We start from the raw sequence: 8448 nt of genomic DNA on the forward strand, positions 1-8448 counted from the left end.
CGAGGCCCGCTCGGGGCCCCCGAGGCCCGCATCGCCCCGCCGCCTCACGCCCGCAAGCCGCCGCCACCCTCCTCGCGTCCGACCGCCCGAGGCCATCGGCGCCGCCGCCCGCCATCAACGCCGGTCGGCTGCGAGCCCGCCGGACCGACCCCGCCGCCTCCCGACCGGCGCCGCGCCGCCCGGGACCCTCGCCGACGACCTCTCCTCCGACCCCGCCGGCCCCGGCCTCTCCCTCCTCGTCTCCGACCTCCGGTGACGCCCCGCGGTTACTCCGGCGAAAAGGTCTCCGGCGAACCTCGAAACGCGTGAGATCCGGATCTGGATCTAGATCCAAAACGACGGTTGACTTTCTCCCGAAACCCTAATCCATACGCCCATGTTCATTGTGCCGTAACATGTGTTAATTTGCCATGTTCTTTGAGTAGCTCCATGCCATGCTTTACTTTGCCATGTTCAGGTCCTGTAGCATATAGTTTTGTTAAGCTCTTTGAGTAGCTCCATGCCATGCTTTACTTTGCCATGTTCAGGTCCTGTAGCATATAGTTTTGTTAAGCTCTTTGAGTAGCTCCATGCCATGCTTTACTTTGCCATGTTCAGGTCCTGTAGCATATAGTTTTGTTAAGCTCTTTGAGTAGCTCCATGCCATGCTTTACTTTGCCATGTTCAGGTCCTGTAGCATATAGTTTTGTTAAGCTCTTTGAGTAGCTCCATGCCATGCTTTACTTTGCCATGTTCAGGTCCTGTAGCATATAGTTTTGTTAAGCTCTTTGAGTAGCTCCATGCCATGCTTTACTTTGCCATGTTCAGGTCCTGTAGCATATAGTTTGGTTGCTCCGAAGAGTGCTATCTGATCTGAAATTTCAGACAAGTGTTAATTTCACTAAGTCTGAAATCTGTTTACCATATGCATTTTTTCCATGCTTGTTTGAACCTGTTCAATGATGAGTTGGCCGTAGCTCAGTGCTAGAATTTTGTTAAGCATCATGAATGCATCCCTTCCATGTATTTAGTTTCCTTGTTTGGGTGTTGTAGCATGTTCATCTTCTTGCAGTTAGATGGCTACTTGCTGTAAATCGCTGAACGTGGCCATATTTGAATTGCTTGCCATTTCCAAACCGTAACTCCGATTCCGGTTATGGGCAGATGGGAATTTGTTAATGTCCGGTTGTAGATAACTTGAACCTTAACTTAATTAAAATGTATCAACCGTGTGAGTTACCGTGATGGCCTATTCTCGGCGGAGTCTGGGAGGTGGACACGGTGTTGGAGTAATGCTTGCGTAGGTTGCCCTCTAGTTTCTCGCTCGCGCTTTGCCTCCTCTTCTCGCTCTCTTTTGCGAACAGGATAGCCACCATATATGCTAGTCGCTTGCTGCAGCTCCACCATATTTACCTTGCCTTACCTATAAGCTTAAATAGTCTTGATCGTGAGGGTGCGAGATTGCTGAGTCCCTGTGGCTCACAGATTACTATTACACCAGATGCAGGGCCTGATGATTCCACTCCAGGTGATGCGCTTGAGCTCAAGTGGGAGTTCGACGAGGACTCTCAACGATACTACATGTCTTTCCCTGATGATCAGTAGTGGTGCCCAGTTGGGGGTGATCGGGACCGTGTCGCATGTTGGGTTATCTTTTATTTTGGCGCCGTAGTCGGGCCATGAGTGTTTGAATGATGTAATGTTATTTATGTACTTGATTGACGTGGCGAGTGTAAGCCAACTATGTTATCTCCCCTTTATTATTTATACTACATGGGATGTTGTTAAAATTGCCTAACTTGCGACATATGCCTTCAATGCGATTATGCCTCTAAGTCGTGCCTCGAAACGTGGGAGATATAGTCGCATCGAGGGTGTTACAAGTTGGTAATCAGAGCCTTCCCCGACCTTAGGAGCCCCATTGCTTGATCGTTTTTAGCAGCCGAGTTGTGTCTAGAAAAATGTTTTGAGTCATTTAGGAATTATATATCGGAGAGTTTTGACTCTTCTCTTCTCAAATTTCACTAAATTTTTTTTAGGATCACGCGGGTATCTTGGAATCGTTCCGATGGTTTTATGATGAGAACATTGTCTTGGTGCCTCCTGTCAGGGGTTTTGTGGAAGTGTCCCGGGGAGTTGAGCTCTGAGGTGTTGTCGTCATAATTTTATCGTTGGAATTCTGGAATACCTGAGTTTAGTACGCCGACATCGAAAATCTCTTTTATGCAGTTCGTTGGTGAGATAACCTCGACGCCACCCAGTACTGGGGCGGGAGTTTGGGAGTATCGCCATAACTTGTATAACGGATGCTTTTCGAAGGTTGAGGTAGATGGTTTCCGAAGTTTTTCTCGGTTATGTGTTGAAGGATGGATATAGCTGGATGTAGGATTTGCTAAATTTGGGTGAGATATTATGCTTCCCCTGTATCCCCAACACCTGATTGCATAACCGGAAAGGTTCAGGAGTTTCATAGGTGGGAATTCTAGTAGCTCTAGTTCTTCTTCCACGGATATTTGGTTTGAGATTGGGATTTCTTACCGAGCATTCGTTCTTGATCCGTACCTTGTTGATTTATTTCTCTACCTATATTCTAAGTGGCTTCTCAATTTATGGATATGTGACCATTTCAAGAGGAATGCATTCGCTCATTTTGTTCGGATGTGAAGACTTTATGTTGCAATTTTCATTCTATTGGATTCAGCGTCATTTTATCTGTCTATGTGCTAACGGTGGCCAACCTCTTCAGGATGGCTCCCGCTAAGAGCACCAGTCAGAATCAAAGTCAAGATCCGCCACCACCTCCACCTCCTTCGGAGGCATGGCAAGCTGTGATGGCCGCAACCAATGCAAACACATAGTTGATCATGCAAATTCTTCAAGAGCGAAATCAAGGCAACCAAGGGAAGCAAGGAAACAGTTAGAATCACTTTGCTACACTCACCCAGTTCCTTGCTAATGGGCCAAAGACTTTCAGCAATTGTGTTGAGGCAACTGATGCTGACGATTGGCTCGTGGATCTGTGTAAGCATTTCGAGTGCAGTAACGTCAGGCCTGAGGACTTTGTCAAGTTCGCTTCCTTCCAACTCAAAGATCAAGCTGCAGAATGGTTCCAGCAATACAAGGATTCCAGAGGTGGACGTGTTATTACCTGGGATGAATTCTGTCAAGATTTCAGAGCTCACCATATCCCTCAGAGCGTGGTTGAAAGCAAGCGTGAGGAATTCCGCAACCTGAAGCAAGGCTCTTTGTCTGTCTATGACTACAACAAGTTGTTTCAGAAGCTTGCCCGCTTTGCCAAGCAGGACGTCCCTGATGAGACGAGCATGATATACCAGTTCAGGGGTGGTCTCAGAGAAGAAATTCAGCTAGCTCTTGTTCTCTTTGAGCCCTTGAGGTACGATGAGTTCTACAACATGGCATTGAAGCAAGAGGCCGCTCAATTGAGGTGTGATGCTTCCAAGAAGCGAGTCAGAGATGCTACTCCTTCTTCCTCTACTCAAGTGGCCAAGCAGCAGAAGTATTGGCTTCCTCCTCCTCTGTTCCGGCAGCTGTATTAGCAGAAGAGCAAAGGTGGCAGTGGATCTTCCCACCCACCCAACCCTGGTTTTCAGAACAAGACTTCGTCTCAAGCTCCAAGATCAAGTGCTCCGTACCACCGTTCGCTTTCAGAGGTCGCGTGCAACAAGTGCCAACAGAAGGATCACTATGCCAACAAGTGTCTCAATCAGAGGCGTCTCCCTCCTCCTCCTCCTGTGAGATCGTTAAGTACAGCTGTGGTCAAGCATAACCCCAAGCACGCTAAGGTCAACTTGCTGAATGCAGCTCAGGCAGAGGACTCATCAGATGTCATCATGGGTAACTTTCCAGTTAACTCTTTTCCCGCAAAAGTTCTTTTTGACACTGGTGCATCGCATTGTTTCATGTCAAGATCATTTGTTTCCAAGCATGACTTCGTTTCGCAAATGTTGGGTAAACCTATGGGAGTGGTTTCTCCGGCTAAGTCTATGAGGGCTACTTCAATAGTCCCGGATATTTCCATCATTATGGGTGATTTCAAGTTTCTGGCTTCCCCAATGGTTCTTGGTAACTCGGATATTGATCTTATTCTCAGGATGGATTGGCTTTCTAAGCACAAGGCTCATCTTGATTGTGCAGCTAGGCAGATTCAATTGATTCATTCGTCTGAGGATGTAATTGTCTTTGCCGCGAATGACGATACCATCCGTCTATTTTCTCTCAATCAGAAGGGTGAACTGGATGCCATCTCGTAAATTCCAGTCGTTTGCGAATATCAAGACGTCTTTCCAGAAGAGCTTCCAGGAATGCCTCCGCACCGGCCAGTTGAATTCGTTATTGATCTTGAGCCCGGCACGGAACCTGTGTGCAAGCGTCCTTACAATATCGGACCTGAAGAGTTGATGGAGCTGAAGAAGCAACTCGATATTCAAGAGAGAATGGGTCTCATCCGGCCTAGTTCTTCTCCATGGGGTTGTGGTGTTCTTTTTGTGAAGAAGAAGGATGGAACGGACCGACTTTGTGTTGATTACCGTCCATTGAACAAGAAGACCATCAAGAACAAATACCACTTCCCAACATCAACGAGCTATTCGAACAACTTAAAGGTGCCCAAGTATTCTCCAAGCTTGATCTCCGTATGGGTTATCATCGGATTCGAATCCGTGAGCAAGATATTCCCAAGACGGCTTTCAAGACAAGCTATGGTTCATATGAATACACTGTCATGTATTTTGGCCTCGTCAACGCTCCTCCGACGTTCTCTCGCATGATGAACTTCATCTTCAACGCCTACACCAATGACTTCATTTTGGTCTATCTCGACGACATTCTGGTTTTCTCGAAGAACAAGGAAGATCATGCCAAGCACTTGCGTTTGGTACTCGATAAGTTGAGGGAACACAAGTTCTACGCCAAGTTCTCCAAGTGCGAATTTTTTCTCGATGAGGTTCTTTATCTTGGTCATATCATCTCTGCCAAGGGCATTGCCGTGAATCCTGAGAATGTGTCTGCAATTGTGAATTGGGAACCTCCTCAGAACGTGAAGCAACTCCGTAGCTTCCTCGATCTCGCAAGCTATTGCCGAAGATTCGTTGAAAAGTTTTCTAAGATCATGAAGACTCTCTCAAATCTTCTCCAGAAGCACGTCAAGTACGTTTGGTCTCCGGAGTGTGACATTGCTTTCAACACTTTGAAAGAGAAATTGACCACTGCTCCAGTTCTGACTCCTCCTGATGAATCCAAGCCGTACGAGGTCTTTTGTGATGCCTCTCTCCAAGGTCTTGGCGCAGTATTGATGCAAGAGAAGAAAGTTGTTGCTTATACCTCTCGCCAGTTGCTATTCTTGAAGAGACTGAATGCAAGACTCTCAACAAGTGAATCAAATTCCTCAAAGTCAAGTGGTCACACCATTCCGACCGTGAAGCTACCTGGGAACGCGAGGATCACCTCCGTTTTGAGTACCCGGCGTTCTTTCAGTCCTAGATATCGGAACGAGATCCTTTTGTAGTGGTGGAGTGTTGTAACACCCCGGATATGACTTTCCCAATATGTATTCCAACTCTTGCCATTTCCGGCCTTAAGTTATTTTATTTTCTCGGGTTCGGGTTTTTGTCTCCGTGTGTTGTTGTCGTTTTCATGCATCTCATATCATGTCATCATGTGTATTGCATTTGCATACGTGTTCATATCATGCATTCGAGCATTTTCCCCGTTGTCCATTTTGCATTCCGGCGCTCCGTTCTCCTCCGGTGGTCTTTTCTACCTTTCTTTCGTGTGTGGGGATTAAACATTTCTGGATTGGACCGAGACTTGCCAAGCGGCCTTGGTTTACTACCGGTAGACCGCCTGTCAAGTTTCGTACCATCTGGACTTCGTTTGATGCTCCAACGGTTAACCGAGGGACCGGAAAGACCTCGTGTGTCTTGAAGCCCAACACCCCTCCAAGTTGGCCCAAAACCCACCAAAACCCTCTCCATCATCTAGAGCGTTCGATCACGATCACGTGGCCGAAAACCGCACCTCATTTGGACTCCCCTAGCTCCCTCTATGCCTATATATACCTTCCCCATTTGAAATCTCGGGAGAAAACCCTAACCCTCCTCCTCCTCTAGCCGCCGGACAAAATCCGGACGGCCGGACATTGTCCGCCCACCGCCGCCGACCTATCAGGTCTTGCCACATGGCGCCCGCGCGCCCACTACACCGCCGCAGCGTCGCCGGCCCGCGAGGCCCGCTCGGGGCCCCCGAGGCCCGCAACGCCCCGCCGCCTCACGCCCGCACGCCGCCGCCACCCTCCTCGCGTCCGGCCGCCCGAGGCCATCGGCACCGCTGCCCGCCATCGACGCCGGTCGGCTGCGAGCCCGCCGGACCGACCCCGCCGCCTCCCGACAGGCGCCGCACCGCCCGAGACCCCCGCCGACGACCTTTCCTCCGACCCCGCCGGCCCCGGCCTCTCCCTCCTCGTCTCCGACCTCCGGCGACGCCCCGCGGTTACTGCGGCGAACAGGTCTCTGGCGAACCTCGAAACGCGTGAGATCCAGATCTGGATCTAGATCCAAAACGACGGTTGACTTTCTCCCGAAACCCTAATCCAAATGCCCATGTTCATTGTGCCGTAACTTTGCATCTGTAGCTCCGTTTTGGGAATATAGCATATCAAAATGTTCATCTCAGAGAGTACAACATTTCATCTCATTGCATCTTTTTCATTTGAGTTCACCTTGATGCCCGAAATGCTGTTAGAAGAGTGCTACTTGAGATAATTGTCAGATCTGCTGCTCCATTCAGATATTTGTCATTTTTGCCATGTTTATTGTGTGCATGATATGCCCATGAGCTCTACATATGTTTTGTTAAGGGTTTTGCCATCTTTCGAGAGGTGCAACCCATGTATTTTTGTCATGTGTGTGGTGACTAGCACAAGCTTGCAAAGTGAGGCACTTGGTAATGCTGATTTCAGGGACTTAGCATTTCCACTAAGTCCATGATCTGTTTATCTCATGTTGCCATATGTTCATGTTGTTTCCGAGTGATCCGTGCCTCTTTTGAGGATGATCAGTAAGAATGTTTTGTTAATCTTGTAGTGCTCTATACATCGATGTCTTTGTTTGCAATTATGGAGCACCCTAGCTTGAGTCAATCGAGCTCTACTTTTGCTACTTCGTGAACCTGGGCAGATTGTCTACTTGTTAACAATTTTGCCGATGATGTTGTAGTTGATCTGTGCATGCTATGCTATTGTTCTTGCCATGTCTAGGTTGCATTTTGTGTATTGTTGATGGTTGTATGCTTAGATGGTCATGACTTGCTCCGTAGTGAGTGCATCGAGCTTGCAAACATGCCTACTTGATATCTGTTTCAGCATGCTCCAGTTTTCACTAAGTCTGTGATCTGATTATGTTTTTGCCATGTTCACATGCTTGCAATTGTATTTTATGATCCCTTTTGCCATGCTTTACTTTGCCATGTTCAGGTCCTGTAGCATATAGTTTTGTTGCTCCGAAGAGTGCTATCTGATCTGAAATTCCAGACAAGTGTTAATTTCACTAAGTCTGAAATCTGTTTACCATATGCATTTTTGCCATGCTTGTTTGAACCTGTTAAATGATGAATTGGCCGTAGCTCAGTGCTAGACTTTTGTTAAGCATCATGAATGCATCCCTGCCATGTATTTTGTTGTCTTGTTTGGGTGCTGTAGCATGTTCATCTTCTTGCATTTAGATGGCTACTTGCTGTAAATCGCAGAACGTGGCCATATTTGAATTGGTTGCCATTTCCAAACCGTAACTCCGATTCCGGCGTTTTTTATATCGTTTTCAAGCGATTTAATCTCATATTTCCAGTGGAACACTTGGATTTCCAAGTTGAGGCCAGGTTCATGCATCCCTTGTCAAATCTTGCATATGCATCCCGCATCGCATCCCGCATAGCATACCATCATTGCATCATATTGTTTGAGCTTTGCACGTGCTTGATTGTGTTCCGTTTGCTTGTTTGTCTTGTTTGGGTAGAGCCGGGAGATGAGTTCGCTAACGAGGAGCCCGTTGAGTTTGCTTTCGAGGATCGAGTCAACGCTGGCAACTTTGCAGGCAAGATGATCATACCCTGAAATCACTACTATCTTTGCTTTGCTAGATGCTCGCTCTTTTGCTATGCCAATGCTACGATGCCTACCACTTGCTTTCAAGCCTCCCAAATTGCCATGTCAAACCTCTAACCCACCATGTCCTAGCAAACCGTTGATTGGCTATGTTACCGCTTTGCTCAGCCCCTCTTATAGCGTTGCTAGTTGCAGGTGAAGATTGGAGGCCGTTCCTTTTTGGAACATTATTTACTTGTTGGGATATCATTATATTATCTTGTTATCTTAATGCATCTATATACTGGGTAAAGGGTGGAAGGCTCGGCCTCTCGGCTAGTGTTATGTTCCACTCTTGCCGCCCTAGTTTCCGT

Source organism: Triticum urartu, chromosome 5 (genome assembly GCF_003073215.2).
Source record: "Triticum urartu cultivar G1812 chromosome 5, Tu2.1, whole genome shotgun sequence".
In the NCBI taxonomy this organism is placed as follows: Eukaryota; Viridiplantae; Streptophyta; class Magnoliopsida; order Poales; family Poaceae; genus Triticum; species Triticum urartu.